This window comes from Lathyrus oleraceus, chromosome 7, assembly GCF_024323335.1.
Source record: "Lathyrus oleraceus cultivar Zhongwan6 chromosome 7, CAAS_Psat_ZW6_1.0, whole genome shotgun sequence".
NCBI lineage: Eukaryota > Viridiplantae > Streptophyta > Magnoliopsida > Fabales > Fabaceae > Lathyrus > Lathyrus oleraceus.
In genome coordinates, this window is record NC_066585.1 from 497,311,313 (window position 1) to 497,320,222 (window position 8,910).

An 8,910-nucleotide genomic window follows, 5' to 3' on the forward strand; every position below is an offset into this window, starting at 1 on the left:
ACGATGCTATGAAGAGTCATCTTAAGCCTCTCTTCATTACTGGGAAGGTCGAAGATGTTCCCATTGTAAGACCCCAATTTTGGCCCCAAGATCCCTCATGGCCCATATCATATCATATCATGGCCTCAAGGATCATTGCATGCCCTGTCTCCCCTCCTAGTGGGTAGGTTGCCTTGTGAGTGTGGTTCTTGATCACCAAGCATGTCTTGCATTTGTATATCTTTGCTTTTCATATGTTTACTAACCAAAAAGTAAAAAAATATTGTCAGTCTAACCTTGTTGCTTGCAGTTGAAGCAATCATCAGCAATTAGGTCAAAGTCAGTCACTGGTCAGTCAAAGCAGTGGATGGTGGCCATTCTTGCAGAATTTGGGCACCATGATCAATAATCAAGAGTTCATATGACTTGGGACATCATTTGAAATCAAGGTCTCAAAGAATTAGGGTTTGGAATTCATCAGAAGTGGTTCAATCATGCAAAACCCTAGAAAAGTCAACAGGAAGTCAAACTTGGTCAACTGTGGATTTAATCAGTGATTTGATGGATGGAATTGGTCTGAGAGGTCTCATTCATGCTTATACAAGCCTCATATATCATGTCCAACCTCATCATGGAAGAAAATCAAGTCAAACAGAAAATTTCCCAAAATAGAAAGTGGACCTGTAATTTCAACTGCCAAAAATGGAAACTTCTTGATCCTAAACTTACATCATGATACAAGCTTCAAATGAATTTTTGCCCAACATGAAAGTTGAAGATCTTGTTCTCCCATTTCCAAAAAGTCCAAGAACTCTCAAATCCCATGTATGGTTAGCAAGATATGATCAATTCAATTTCAAAAATTTGTGAACTTCAAAGAGACATATCTCATGAACCACAAGGCCAATTTTAGTGGGGTTTTTTCCTACAAGTCCTATTTAATCCCCTCTTTCCAAAAATGCATTCCTCATTCACCAAAACCTCACCATGCAAAATGCCATTTTTGGACTTGACTTCTTTAAATTCAAGTGTGTGCAAAAGTTGACTTTTTGAATTAAGCAATTTTAACACATTTGGCCATTTGGGATCTGTTTTAAATGATATTTGCAACTTGTCCAAGGCCCAAACTCGGCCAGAACCATACACCCCATGTGCCTATGTTGGAAATTAGCAAAATGGCATTTCACTTCATTTGGGATAAACAAGTTTAGCACATCCATTAGCAATGTTAAACAGTCCATATATAGTTCATTTTCTGCACAAACCAACCCTAGCTGCAGCCTCAATCGAACAGAATACTCTCATTCTCTCATTTTCGCATTTTCACACCTTTGCAATTTTTGAGCAAAAGCTTCAAAACACCACGAGCCATCTTCATTGTTTCTTCATTTGGACAACATTTGGAAGCTTTTTCAAGCAGCAAACCTCATCTGTACTGCAGCACCGAGCTCTGTTTTCTCCATGGACCAACAATGGCAAGTCGAGATTTGAAGGATTCTAAGCCTTGCTGAGCCAAATAGCTTCAAGCATTCATCGTTTCAAAGCATTGTGGACATCTGTTTGTGCTTGTATCATCAAAACAACACCTGTCTCCTCCATTTCTTCCAAATCAAGTAAGATTTCGAGTTCCTCTTTTCTCAAATTTTTGCTATGCCATGTGTAGTCCTTGCCTTGCTGAGTATTGTGAACCTTATATCACTTGAATTGGTTAAATATGCTAGGAGAAATCTGAGTTTAAAGGTTGTTAGTCATTTTTATTTTGCAAGATTCCTTGATGATTAGCTCGATTTAATGTTAATGCTTGCTGGATTTATGATGCTGGATGTTTGTTGTGTTGATTGCCATGCTTAATTTCATGTTCTGGTTAGTTTGATTTTCCACGATTCTTGGAGAAGATGAACATATACTGTAGCTTCCACAAAACCCTAAACACTGTTCAAAACCCTAACCATTTCCAGAACTTGTTTTTCTTTCACGTGTTGCCTGCTTGCTTACTGTTCCATTCCCATAACAACCAATTACAACATTTCATGTGTCCCATTAAAACGATGCGTTTGGTTTAATGAGGTTGTTAATTACCATTGTGCCACTCGGTCAACCTTTGACTTATCTAAACCATGTTACTTTGTTCATGTTATTCCAAATTGATTGCTTAACTTCTAAAAATCATTTCTCACTCGTTTCAATTCCAAAATTCATGAAATTTTTTTCATCATGTTCATGAGAATGCCTACTTTTTTATCATGATTTTTAATATTTTTTTGACTGGCTGGATTTTAAATGGTATTAGGGTTCTTAACATGTATGCACATTTTGTACCTTTTGCCAATCCTTTTGTGAAATTGTGATGATGTATCCAATGCCCCTGAAATTTTTTGTGGTTAATCTACACTCATTCATGTTTGTTTTGATGTAGAGTTCTTGAATTTATCATATGTGGTTTGTGAGATATGAATTTTGGAAGTAGGGTGTGACAATTTGTGTCACACCATTGATATGCAATTTCATGATTTTTGTTGACATGCTTCCTGACCTCCAATTAATGTGAAATTTTTCATGAATCTTCTCTCATGTGTCTAGTTTGTGTGTGAATTTTCTGGGAATTAATTATGCCATTTCCTAATTGTTTGAAATTTTTCTTCCCTGTCTAGTCAAATGTTGACTTTGTGTGACACATCTTGCCAAATCCTTTGTGAAATTCTCATATCTTATTGGATGATCATGAAATCTTACATGTGCATACTAGACATCTTAAGCTTTGCATTGGTGTTGATCCCATTCATTTCTCATCTGTTGTCATTGAGTTATGATTTTTTGAAGTTGACCCATGTTTGTTTGACTTCTTTGTGCATGTTTGAATTTGTTTTGACTTCCTGATTTTAATTGACCATCTTCCCATGATCCAATTGAGCTGAAATTTTATATGTATGCCATGTTATGGATTGTGATTGACCCTGAATTATTTGATAATTTTTGAAATTGACTATGTTTGGTTTTGAGCTAAGTCTTGTTGTTGACTTCATTGAGCATATTCAAATTTTCTTTGACTTCATGATTTTCATTGACTGCCTTCCACTTGTCCAATTGTGATGAAATTTTACATGCTTACCATGCTAGGTGTTAGGATTGATCATGAATTATTTGGTGATTTTTGAAAATGTTTGAGTTGACTTTTGATGCAAGTCTTGCTGTTGACTTCTATGAGCTTTCATTTGCCATGCTTTGACTTCCTTTCCTTATGAAATGATGATGATGCATGATATGAATGTGGGACCAATTGAGTTTGCTTCTTAAATGTTTTAACTTGATTTTGGTTGACTATCCCTTGCTGTTTTGACTTTCTCATCTCGTTTTGACCCTAGGCTTGTCCTAGTGGTCCTGTTGCTTATGTTTGAGCTCATTGTTTCAGGTTAAGCACAAATGCTTCAAAGAGAACAATCTAATGTGATTAAGCTTGATTGTTTATCATGAGCTAATCTTTGTTTTGTAGGTTGCTTGGCTCATAAGCCTTGTGCCTTGTGCTTTGCACATTTGCTTATCTGTTTTGACTGTTTCCATTTGGCTTTAACTATTGAACTGTGCACTTACTTGTTTGACTATTTCAGGTACCATTAGTTGCTTAGTTCTTTGAACTTGCTTTGCTTTGCTTTATAGCAATTTGCATTGAGGTATAATTCCTTTTTCTTCATGTAGTCTGGAAGACCTGGTCTGTTACTTGGCCAGGCAACTGTCTGAAGTCCTCCTTAAGAGGCAATGCTTGTGTGTGTTTACTTTTGTCCCAAGCAGGAAAAGTCCTTCAAATAAGGCAATTGGTAGATCAAAGAGATAAGTAACCTATCTCCTACTATTCTGTGAGTCTTCTCCTTGCTCCCATTACATGGTTGTAGCATTGGGATCCAAACCCAAGATCTATTGAGTCTAATATGTGGAGAGAGTTCCTACTTTCTGAACTCCCACATCTTCTGATATTCAAATGCTCTCCTTGACCAGGGATAAGAGCAATGAGGCACACCCCTCATCTCCTTTCATCTGCTTCACCTTAGCCCCTCAATGGCAAGGTTAAGAGCACCTGTGACCCTATTCCAGCTGGCTTCAATGCCTAACCCTTTTGTATGAGCCTCCTTGTTTGGTTATAGTGTGTGCTGAATGCCTTCATTGATTGATCACTTGCTTCATATACACATGTTTGCTTGTATGCTCTATGCATTTATCATCATTAATTGCCCATTAGTGCATGATCATCTCATTTGTCTTTGTGATATTGTCATTGTTGTTTGCCCATTGAGGACAATTGTAAGTCCATTTCTTTGGCCATTGCTCCTATGATATGGAAGGATAGAGTGTAAGACCTCATTGGTCACTCATATCTTCTGTTGTTTGGTTTGATTGTATGTGAGGTTGCAATTGTAAGCCCCTGTAAGTTGGCATTTGCTTTCCTATGATCATATGTTGGATATTGGTATAAGTCCAGACAGATTGGCATCCGGTATCCAAATTTCATTTTGTTTTAGGAGATTAGTATAAGTCCATTGAGTGGCCTCTGATATCCCTTTCTGTTTTAGGAGACTGGTGTAAATCCATCTATTGGTATCCGGTATCCACCTTTTGTTTCTTTGCTTGAGGAGATTAGTGTAAGTCCATTGAGTGGCCTCTGATATCCAGTTTTATTTTAGGAGATTGGTATAAGCCCAGTGATTGGCATCCGGTATCCTCCTTTTGGATTTCTTTTGCTTTGTTTGTTTGTTATTATCCATTGCTATTCCAAAGGACACATTTGAATCATCTTCTATATGATTTCAAGAAGTGAACCTTCTAAGAAGTTTTACAATCCATCTTCATCCATTCATCCTCATTATGTCCTAAACCTTTTCACACTTGGATTTCAAACTTGACATAGATATTGTGCAAACATCTTCATGTTTTCTAATTAAAAACCTGGACTCAAGTCCTTGACTTTTTTTTCAAACCCCATTTCATAATACTTCTTTGAATCAATCTTAATCATACTTTGACTCCATTTTCATAATCACAATCAATTAACTTCACTCATTCACTTGTTTTGGCTTTGTCCATTGTTAATCTTTTCATGCATTAGCCATAGGTTTCAATTATCATTGTGGTTGATGTAAATCTTGCCTATCCTTAGTGAGTCGACAGTAAGACTTCCGTACTGAAAACAGGGTTAACCCCTCTAGTACGTCGAAGCTATCCTCGCATGGTGGATGTTGGTCTTGGTCGAGTTTTCTCCCATTGATAATGAAAAGCCTCAGTGCTATTGTTTAAAATTGAATCCACCAACTTTTGGAAATCTTTTAGCCGAACTACGGCGTTTTGATCCTTACCTTTGATGGAAGGTACGTAGGCAACGGGTTCATCCGTTCAAACCCAATAATAAAATTGTATATTCTTTTCTCATCATCCCAATCATGTTTGCACAATGTTTATGTCATAACAAATAACAATTTAGTACAACAAGTGTGAAAAGGGCTCCCTAGGAGTACCTAGGACGTAGTGGGTGCCTAACACCTTCCCATTGCGTAATTTACCCCTTACCCAGACTCTCTGATCTTTTTATTAGTTTTCTACGTGTAAAACTTCTTAGGCTTTTGTTCGCTTTTTAGCCAGTCCTTTGGATAAATAAAAGTGCGGTGGCGACTCGAAATTTCATTGTATACCTTGCTTATGGTTTAATCGATAAATCATATAGCGACGAATACACCGCTACAGAAAAGTGGCGACTCTGCTGGGGATGAGACCTTGGTGGTATTGCCTACTTTTCACCTTTGTGTAATATATTATTATGTGTTATTTGACATATTTTTGTACAATTTGGGATAACTGTATTGATTGTAATGTTTGAATTGCTTGATATACAAATGCTGTTTGCTTTGGTGATCTCTGTGAGATGAGTTCTATACCCGAACTCGAGTGCACTCTAGGATAGGAGAATGGCATAGTCTTGTTGACTGGTGTGGAGTATTCCTTAGCCAGTTGACTTGCGAGTCCATTCACTTGGTGGAGGTCATGTTGAACTAATAATGTCACACAAGTTATTTGTGGATAGGCATTATTCTTTCAATCATGTTCCGCAGAAGCCAAGGACCTTAGTTTACCAAACCCATCTTGGCCTATTTTTAGGACCGTAGTGCGGAGGTCGTTCAGATGTAAGTTCTGATACGATTGTTACGCGATACTACACTCATAAGAGTTTCTCTTGAGAATATTCTTGGAATACGAGTATTCGTTCCTCCGATAATATTCGAGAGATGGAACGATGATTATGGGAACCTCTGATAGAACATGTCTGGCAGGTTTAAACCCTAGTACACTCCTTTTGGGTGGTTCTTAACCGAGACTCCATGCTCGTGACTCTCAACAAACCCATGATTCGTGGTTGAGTCATTCAAACATTGTTAATATCAATGGATCCCGGATCGGGTGTAAAACCTAAAATCCACCAAAGCGGCTGGTTGATATTAAGAATGTCTGAACCGGTTCATGTACCGTTAATATCAATGGAACTTGGGTGTCGATAAGGTGAAAACCTAAATCCACCAAAATGGATGATTGATATTAGGGATACATAGAGCTTTCCCACGACCTTTGTTTGGTGTGCCTTGCTTGATCCTTGAGTGTGTTTGTTGCATTCATACATTCACGCATTCATCCACATTCATGTCATCAGAAAAAGAAAATTTTCAAGGAGCTCAAAGGAGTTTATTTGCAAAAAATTTCAAAAAAATGAAAAAACCGGGAAAAAATTTTCACCTGATGTATCTGATGAGATATTCTCATGTAAGATCAAAATGCTTAAGATTTCAAAGTTTGCAAATAAGACCCTCGGGTTCCTTTGAAATAAAAAACAAGCATATGCACAAACACTTCATGCATCATTTGCATAAGTGGGTGTTTTGTTCCGGTCTCCCGTCCTGTGGTCTGACCCTGTGATCTTCATTTATTTTGAAGACGCACTTCGCCGGTACTATACCAGAGCCATCTCTGCCAGATTGATGGACCGCTTTGAGCAAGAGAGTTATGGACTCAGAGAGATATTTGCTAGACTAAGTGCTGTTGATGGATTTATTCCTGGTTAACCAATCCCGGGCTGGCATTAGCTACTGTTCTGGGGCACTTAAGGAGCAAGGTTTGTTCGCAAGTGGAGGATTCATCCATGCTGATCAACCTGAAGAAGAGGAAGCTGCTGCTATCTTGGAAGAGGATGCAGAGGACTTGAACAATTTTGTTATTCCTGGTGGTGTCTGCCACAATTGGGTCGCTGTAGATGTTCCTACAGTCATCCATAGATCAGAGTAAATTGTTCACTTTGTTTAAAACCCTTCTCCCATGCCAAAAGGAGAAGTGATGATATTGTTGGCAAAGCATATATACAATGATGTTTTCATTCAATTTTCACATTGTTTAACATTTGTTTTCCTTTGTTTTCACTTTTTGCTTTTCTTTATGAAATCAGTGATCACAAAAAACCATAAAAACAAAAATAAAAGCAAACATTTTTCATCTGCATAATGATTTGCTTGTTCAAATTCTGAAGTTTTTCTTAACCAAAATCATTATGCAGGTTGATCCTAAAACCCATTGAACATAATGATCCAACGCCATCTCCCAATCTTGAATTCCTTGTATCTGAGGCAGAGGAAGATGATGTTGAAGGGGATTCCTGATGAGATTACCCACCTTCTCGAGCACCAAAAGAAGCTCATTCAGCTGTATCATGAGAATCAGCAGAACAGTCAAACTGGGGCATTGCAAACGCAATCAAAAGCAAAAAAAAAAGAAGAAAAAAAAGAATAATCAAAAAAAAAAAAAAGAGAAGAAAAAAAAATGAAAAAAGAATAAAAGAGGGTGAAAAAGATGAAAAAATCAAAAACCAGGAAAATTTTTTCAAAATTTTTCCAAAGGAAAAAAAGAAAATTATACCCTCAAGTCCCTAGTTGACTGATGCTGAATGGATTCAGAGTCGTTATGACCAACTGAATTTGATTGAAGAGAAGCGATTGACTGCCATGTGTCATGGTCAGTTATATCAGCAGAGGATGAAGAAAGCATTCGATAAGAAGGTCAAGCCTCGTGTGTTCCGAGAAGGTGACCTCGTGCTCAAGAAAGTTTTGTCTTTCGCGCCCGATTCCAGGGGCAAGTGGACTCCAAACTACGAGGGTCCATATGTTGTTAAGAGAGCCTTTTCAGGCGGTGCTTTGATGCTTACAACAATGGATGGGGAGGATTTCACTCGTCCTGTGAATTCAGATGCAGTTAAGAGATACTTTGCCTAGAAAAAAAAAAGTATATGCAAATGAAAAACAGAATAGCTCGCTAAGTTGAAAACCCGAAAGGGCGGCTTAGGCAAAAATGAGCGTCTCGGTGGAGAACCCGCAAGGGTAATCCAGGCAAAAATTAGAGACTTGAAAAAAAGAGAATATTTGCATCCCGCTAGATTGAGTACCTCACCCTGGGGCAATCTAGGCAAAAATTAGGGATTTTGGCAAGTAACTGCACCCTGACAAGACTTTCTGGTTTATCAGTCGTCATTTCGTCAGAAGATTCTCGATTCGTCGTCAACCGAAGCTTCGGATACATCGAGATTCAAATTGGTAGAGAAAGGATCATTATGTTCAATGTAGCCCTCTTCCAATATATATCACTGATTTCAAATTTGTACAGATCTATGGAGTCTTGCCATTTGCAGGCTACCATTCCATCAAATAAATTTGAGCTTTTTATCCAATTATTTGCACTCTTATTTGTTTCAATTCAACAAATGTTTTGCATGTTTTAAATTGATAAAATATCATTGTTTTAAACAAATCAATTTTTTCAAAATTTTTGTTTTAAACAAAGTGAACATTCACAAGATTGAAAGGATACTCAAGAATATCTCAGTGCTCTCCCGAGGGTGGCATGATTTCCAATAGG